The 8,225-nt window shown below is 42.7% G+C and overlaps 1 long non-coding RNA gene across 3 annotated transcripts; it reads right to left on the bottom strand.

The window, feature by feature from the left end:
• Positions 1–1,523: 1,523 nt before the first annotated feature.
• On the bottom strand, positions 1,524–7,828 carry LOC134468882 (uncharacterized). 3 transcript variants are annotated; one of them, XR_010038910.1, is made up of 6 exons: positions 7,210–7,828; positions 6,422–6,577; positions 5,401–5,463; positions 4,723–4,817; positions 2,313–2,473; positions 1,524–2,186 (listed from the first exon to the last, which is right to left on the bottom strand). It is a non-coding gene; the product is annotated as an uncharacterized LOC134468882 (long non-coding RNA). The 3 variants fall into 3 exon arrangements; XR_010038909.1 differs by having other exon boundaries at positions 6,422–7,821; XR_010038911.1 differs by lacking the exons at positions 6,422–6,577; positions 7,210–7,828 and adding an exon at positions 6,167–6,383.
• Between the last annotated feature and the right edge of the window lie 397 nt (positions 7,829–8,225).

Genomic DNA, 8,225 nt, shown 5'->3' with positions numbered 1-8,225 from the left:
TGGGCGAACTTGTTGAGATTCGCAGACAGCAGATGAGGAATAAAGTGAGTAGACATTTCATCAACTGAATATGGTTCGTGTTGTAGCCTAGGACTATTCCTGTCAAGCTTCATTTTGCTCACGACGAGTGTGTTTTAAGAGCTTAAAGTTAGCAGGCTAGGTATTTGGCATGATGACATAGTTGTTTTGCAAAGAAGACCAAAATGCACGTTTACATAGACCTTAAGTTAACATGTTGTAAGTGCAATGTTTCACTGAAATCCAGCTCCGTGCATGATGCATGACTGAGAGACATAGGCCTACCGGTACAAACCTGTTTCCTACGATGGTCCAGTCAGATATTTGTAATGTGTAAGGATTCAAGTGTGTTTGATACTTTTGCTGGTAAGCATTGCAATAAAAGAGGGAGCTGGATAGTCAATTCAAGCGGTCAGATCAGAAACCCTTTATTGAAATCGGTTGGAACAATCATTCATTTGGCCACTGTTCTCCATAGCTGGTGACGACAGTGGGCAAGACGGCCGCAGTTGACTTGAGACCGGAGGCCGAAATATGGATTTAATGTAGGCTATGTATTCAGCGATCCAACGGGTATACACAACTAGAGCTCTGGGTGAATTTAGCCTACATTGCATCCAAGAGCTCACTGTGCTTTGGAATGAAATGATTAAGTGGATAGAAAATGAACCGTGCGTGGAGTATCCAGTAGATGGCGTCGACACACTGTAAATAACCAATGACACTACAATACTGACACAAGCACAATGAATGATTAGGCTAGAAAGTAAGATCACTTTCTCAAAGTACTGCAATGACTCCCAGAAGTTGACTGGTTCATGGAAAATGATAGCGCAATACCGGCCTCTTCGAATATAGAGTTGAATAATTGAATCTTTAAGAAGTGACATAAATGGTACAGATCAAGACTGTATTTACCTGCTCTGTTTGTCACTTGGCTAGTACATTTAATGCAATGTGATACCAGTGCAATGCAATACATTTAATAAAAAGGTGCAGACATTTTAATAAATAAATAAATAATAAATAATAGTAATAAATAATAAATAAATCTGCCCCTGTACGGAGGTGGTCACACAGCCAACGAAACCACATGGGCAACATGGAAGAGGTCAGTGTGCAGCCCAGCTTGTCTGACCCAAGCCATTTAAGTGGTTAAAGAATTAAGTGAATCCATCCACACATGACATATCTGAAGGGGCCTAATCTGTCTACCTTTTTTACATGTTGCAGCAATTGCCAAAGCAGGTGGGTCTTTGCCTGGATTTCATCACACAGCAGCAACAGGTCTCTAGGACTCTGGTTAGGTAGCCTGTATACACTTTATTTCTGGAAGGTGATGTGGGTGTCATGTTACTTCAGCAAGCAGCACAACGCACACAGTTCATAACATTTCATCCGGGCAAGTTTTTCTCATTTTCATTTAGGGAGCTGCCAATCCCAATAGTGGTAACACAAGTGCAGGGATGTCATGTAGACTATTAAGCTCAACTAAATGGGTCACTAGTAGTAACATAATAATAACAGCAATAGCTACACCACACGCACAAAGTAAATTGAATAATTGTTGTGATTCCAAATGACCTATTCTCGATGAAGGCACAATCTCTACATTTCTTTGCTGTACAGGAAATTCAGGCATACTGCATATCGGCAGTTGGTGAGATGGCGTGGGAGCTCCTAGGCTATGTTTGGGTTCCACTGCAATCCTGTGCCATCACAAAGATCTGGCAGACCTTTGAATCCACACATTGTACAGGTTTCCAGGATGTGATGTATTTGTGGCAAATAAAGACATTTCAATGTACAGTACACCTGAATCAGATGTATTTGTTATAATGCATTTCTTAACCTCAGTAATGGTTTTTAATGCATATTTAGGTTTTCACATGCATATTTATACACTGTATAGTATAGAAGAAGGACTGAAAAGTTTTACAATATCTCACACACACACGCCCATACAGAGTTTGGTGTACAATTTTGGAAATCGGCTGTGATGGCGTCGGATCATCTCCTCTTTTGGGGGTACTGGGTACACACTGCTCCACGGTGGGGGCGATGGCTGCCTCTCACGTGGAGAAGTGTCAAAGTCTTGCTGTAGTGTAGGTCCGTTTTACTTGTCCTTGCCCGCTCTCTCTCACTGTTGCACAGTAGTGTGGTGCTGCCTATTGATACATGTGGTAGAAATTATGGGAAGTGATGATTTTGTTTATTCTGTGTAATATTGATATTGAACGGGATGTTCTCCTTCACCAGCAACATTCTGAGGTTACTGAGAGGTATGAAATTACCTGCTTAGGATGCCATGGTATGTGAACGGCTTCATTTTTGGCGCAAAATGGTTGATGACGTTGTGGCTTATGAGCTGATGTCTGGTGACCGGATGCCATTTTCTTGATGTCCTTCACCTAGCCAGTGTCATTGAGGTCATCAAAGTTTCCGGCCGCCTTGTCTGTAATGACAGGATATACAGTATTAAGAACATGACATATCACTGTCGGTCAGTAGTAGTTTTCTACATCTTGTCCAGACAGTGTAAAATAATTCTAATTGTTGGCAAATGAAATCAAACAGGTAATACTCAAGCACTGGCACATAATACAGTCTTACCCAACTTGTCCAAAAACAATGAAAAATCTGAATCTGAGAATCTGAAGAAGACTGTTGAGGTAGAAACGTTATCCTGCCATGAAAAAATAAAACGCAACAAAAACGATTCTAAGTGTGCAGACTCCTGACTCTGAAAACTACAGTTGACCTTCGTACTGCACCTTTCTCTGGGATGTGCACAATCCTCTCCTTCAAGTAAAAGTATTCAAACTACAAGGTGACTGTGGTCCACTTTTTAGGTACATGTGTTTAGAAAATTTAATTCAGACTTGCGCTTTGCATACGATGTGACAGGCTGTGTTTGGGTATCCGTACAGCTGGTAGAACCCATGTCTGGGTACAGACAAGGGTTTGACATTATAATGTTTTGCTCTCCGGCCACAGTGGCTAGTGGTTTTCCCAAGTCACTAGCCACTCTGGTTTTCTGCTAGCCACATTTTTGCTCACAGTTCTTTTCATTATCGTGCTAAACCAAGAGGGTTAGTGATATGAACACATAATTTCTACATGTACAGTGGCTCCCAAAAGTCTACACACCCCTCTTCAAATGTCAGGTTTTTGTGATGTAAAAAAATGACAGAGAGACAAATAAATTCACAGCTTTTCCCTCCTTCAATCTAAACTATTATTCAATGCAATGCAATGCAAAAATGTACACACCTTTAAATTAATACTTAGTTGCAGCACATTTGGCCTTCATTACAGCACAGTCTTTTGTGGGTAAGAGTCTCAGCATGGCACACATTAATATGGCAATATTCGTTCACCCTCAGAGAAGTAGATGTGTGCACATCCCACTCGATGGGCCAGGTGCAGGACAATGAGAGTAAATCCAAGTGAAAAGAGAAGTCCGCGACACTGCTTGTCTATTTATTATTTAATCGAGCAACGTTTCGACCTTCAGGTCTTCATCATTCGTTCACCCCTCTTTGCAAAGCCCTCCAAATCAGAAAGATTGCGAGTGCAATCTCCCACAGTCCTCCTCAGATCACCCAACAAGGCCCCCAATCTGGGCCATTCCAAAACCTCCATTTTATTTTGGTGAAGCCAGTCTTTAGTAGATTTAGGTGTGCGCTTAGGGAAATTGTCGTTGTGAAAGATTAGTTCCTCTGCATCTTCACCTTTCTACCAGGGGGGCGAAGATTTTGTGCCACTACCACAGCCCCTGTGGAAATGTTCATAATTGCCTCCTACCTAATGAAGGCCCCAGTGACAGCTGAAGAAAAACAGCACAAAAGAACCCTCCCACCACCATACTTCACTTTAAGTATGGTGTTATTGGGGTGATGTTTTTTGCCAAATATACCCTTTCGAATTATGACCAAAAAGTTCAATCTTGGTGGAGTACATTTTGCAAAAAATATTTCTGTAATCTCCCAAAGGCATGTGGGAAGACGTATTATGGTCAGGTGAAACCGAGGTTTAACATTTTGGACATAATTACAAAAGGTAACAACACCTCATTGCCAAGGTAACACCAAGCGTAAAGTGAAGCATGAAGGTGCCAGCATCATGCTATGTGATTATCGTTCTTCAGCTGTAACTGGGAGGTTGGAATTTAGAACAGTTCCACAGGGGCCATTGTAGTGGCATAAAACATACTGCCCCCTGTTAGAAAGGTAATGATGCGGATTACCTTAATCATTCAGAACGACAATTACTTTTAGGCAAATGCCAAAAATCAACAAAAAATGGCTTCATTAGAATAAGATTGAGGTTTTGGAAAGACCCAGACAGAGTTCAGACCTGTATGACACGGAACATCTGTTGGGCAATCTGAGGAGGACTGTGCAGATGAGATGCATTCGCAATCTGTCAGATTTTGAGTACTTTTGCAAAGATAAGTGTACAAATATTGTCACTTCTATGTTTGCCATGCTGATAGACTCTTACCCAAAAAGACTGAGTGCTGTAATAGAAGCCAAAGGTGCTGCAACAAGGTATTAGGTTAAGGGTGTGCATATTTATGCAACGATGTAGATAGAAGTTTTTTATTTTCTATTCTTTCCTTTTAAAGCTTTAAGTTTGTTTTCTGTCATTTTTTTACGTAACAGAAACCTGGAATTTGAACAGGGGTGTGTAGATGTTTACCTCAATCTAACTGCTTCATCCCGGTTCATCTTCCGTCTCGGATTGATGTTGAGGAGCCTGGTCGGTAGCATACCTGCAAGTGCTTCTTCCACCGCCTGAAAATAAATAATGCAAGAGGGAATAATATAGACCGATTGGTAAGAGTATGCACCAAGCAGCTGAGCTGTCTGCTCATTTCGAGAGCTGTAAACGATTACATTACGACCATAGAAAGAAGGCTGGCTGCACTGCTGACAAGTTCATGGATCTTGATGTAACAGTGCACGTAATTTTAGCATCAACAGGATGTGACGCAAAAACGTACATCCATTCAACAGGGCAAATATTTGATGATGTTATTACCATCTTATAACAATGACGACTTGGCCTGTATTATAGTTCTCAGAGTCGCCAAGAATGCCCAGCTTCCTGCTTGTTTAGCATGACACAGTAGGTCATGCTCGCATTAATTAGTTAGCCTACTAGCCTACTAAAGGACTTGTATTTATAATCAACATAAATCCACCGCCAACAACTGAACTAGCCTAGTGGTCTATTTACATGTCAAACATGTCCCACACAGCACAGAAACAAAAGAAAAGAGAAGAGAAAACATTGTAAGCTGGTCTTCGTCATTCACACACTTTGACAGTGTTTCCTAAATTGTCGCAGACAAGTGTCTTGAGAGCAAATACCTACCTAGGCTCTTAAACAGCACCTTCCTGCATTCTGGCGTCCAACTTCAGGAATGGGTCATCATCTCTGTATGACAGCATGCACAGAATTAGTGGTCAATATACAACATTTTTATAAAAGTAAGAGTATGCACATCCCACCTCGCTGAGGCCAGGTGCAGGACAAAGGCGCGTCTAATAGTGGAAAAGAGTAGAAGTCCGCATCCTGTGGCTCCGCTTTGAAAATGTATTCAGGTCATACAACCATGAAGACCCTGTTGGGGGTCAGCTGCTCTATGTTTCCCACAGCTTATTCTTGCTGCTCCATGTTCCCACAGTTATTCCCACAACTATTCAAATATAGGCCATATGTTCCACACCTGTTTATTCTTAACACTACTACATAAGCTTGAGGCAGTTTTGAAAACTATCTCTGAACTACAGGAAGCCACATCTTGAGCAGTCACCTATAGCAGAAATGACAAGATCTGAAACAAACTGACTAATTTGAAAGAAAGGGCCCAGTGCATTAAAAAAGAGAATGCAGACAGCCTATTTCAGGGGACTCAGAAATACTAGGCAGGGCACAGCATAGAGAGAGATCCAGGAGCGGTGGCGTTTAAACGTGACAGAAATCCAAGTTAAAACTTTAGAAAAGTGAGTTATTAAAAAGTCACTGGACTCGGAGGGAGGAGCACTGCACAGAACATAGGGCTTTTTGATGCATAGAATAGTTTACAACGCCTGCTCATTCAATCAAATTCTCAATAACAGCATAAAAGCGAGCTTACCCTGTACTGTACCCTGTACCCTACTGGCTGCCTGGCATTCAAAATCCTTCACAGCTCTACCAGCCAGGGCTGTGCGAAGCGTTGCCACGGCAACCTGCCCAGGCCTGAGCGCTTTGCTTCGTGCGATATGTAAGGGGTCAAAACATACCAAGGCGGAACGGTCGCGGGACGAACGCGGTTATGCTCAGTTTATTATTATTATTATTAGAGGGTTGCTAAACACATGTCAGTTGAATATTGACTGAACAAACTAACCTCGGTCTGCGAATGATGATTCTCCTCTTTGGCCTCTCTGAAGTCCAGGCGAACAAAGTGGCACGGCATCCTTATAAGCTTTGTGATACCACGGGCGGTCTTTACAAAACACTGCTTCTCAAAGTGCTCAGAGCAAACCTTGGTCTCAGCGTTGATCTGTAACCATAAATACCAGGGTATGCATTTTAGTTCGTTAGCAAAACAACTTGATTTTGGCACAAGTAGGCCGGGAGGTAGATGGACACTCCCAACTGAGATCGCTCCCGGACGTGTAGTCCCAGGTGTTTCTATCACTCCCGGACGTGTAGTCCCACCCGATTATATTTCACGTATTATCATACACTGCCACATACAAGCCATTTAGGGTTAGGGTTAGGTTTAGGGTTATGGTTAGGTTTAGGGTTAGAAACAAAAAACTAACATCAAAAAGATAACTAGCTCCGTTATATGGCGGTGGGATCGATAGTCTGGCTAGTGGGAGCGAGCTGACCGGGGAGCGTCCTGCGTTGGGAGCGACAATCAGGGAATCAAGTAGGCCTATGCTACTGGTTCTGGTAGCACAAAATCAATGGCCATCGGATCGCTTACCACACAATTAAAAGCCTAATCTTGAAAATAGCGATCTGGAAATATCATATAAATGTAGCGTTGTGTAATTACACATTCATATTTTTTTTTATTTCACCGAGGCATTCGCGTCATTAGGCTACATGAGTCATGACAAGTTTGGCGAGCTAGCTTATTTGTGCTAGCTAATGCGTATGATTGAACATAATTTTGCATCTTACCTTGAAATATGGACCAGGATCCCTCTTGATGTGATTTATACATTCACGGCGAAGTGCCTGCTCTTTGGGGAAACGGTGGAAAGTCTGTCCACGGTAGGATTTTTTTCTCTTTGAGGACGAACATTTGGGCACACAAAAGTGAGGCGGCATGACAGCTGGTGCGTTGCCGAATGTACCCCTGAAGTGTACCCCTCAACGTCTTTAGAACGTTCCGGGTGAATAAGGCGAACATAGACATAGCATATTGACACAATGTTTTCATCCACCAAAAAATAAAATGGGTTTACTAATAAAGAGGTGAATGCCCTTGTCAGCGCAGCCGTGAGTTGCGTTTCAGTTGTGTTTCAAAGGTGGTCGTTTGCAGTCACCGTAGCAACGATAGTCTATCAGCAATTGAGATCTGAGATCTCTGTGTTTGACTACTATGGACTAAACAAACTTCCGCCTCATTTGTTATGCTAACCAGTGGGAGGAGATAATTTAAATATTCATATTTCTGCTCGCGCGCGTGAGGAAATTCATGTCACCTCTCGCGCGTGAGACGGTGTTTGCGCGCGCGTGGCAGCGTTTGCGCGCGCGCGCAGAGCAAAATCGCGCGCGCGACAGTGTCTACGCGCGCGCGCAGAATAAAATACCTCGCGTGTACAGTGAGTGGCGCTCGTGGACCTTTTGTCCACATTATAACACCATAGTACTCATATGACAAAATTGCTTAGGAGGTGCGCAGGACAGAAAAGGTTGGGAAACACTGCCTTAGATCAACAAATTCATGAATTATTACTTAAATACTGGCAACCGGGTGATAAGCGGAATAACGGCCTTTGAGGTGTCCCGATATCAAGGGAAAAATGGACTTGGTGAAGCGAACAGCCCTTTGGCTGCACCGTCGGGCTGTTAGAACGTTTCGCCTCGTCCATTATTTCCCTTGATATTGGGACACCTCGTCGGCCGTTATCCCTTACTTATTATATGGTTGTGACGTCATCTGTCGAATGCTCCATTCATTTCAACGGGGC

Source organism: Engraulis encrasicolus, chromosome 18, assembly GCF_034702125.1.
Source record: "Engraulis encrasicolus isolate BLACKSEA-1 chromosome 18, IST_EnEncr_1.0, whole genome shotgun sequence".
In the NCBI taxonomy this organism is placed as follows: Eukaryota; Metazoa; Chordata; class Actinopteri; order Clupeiformes; family Engraulidae; genus Engraulis; species Engraulis encrasicolus.
Note: the sequence above shows the minus strand (reverse complement) of the source record. Positions and strands in the feature narration are given on the sequence as shown.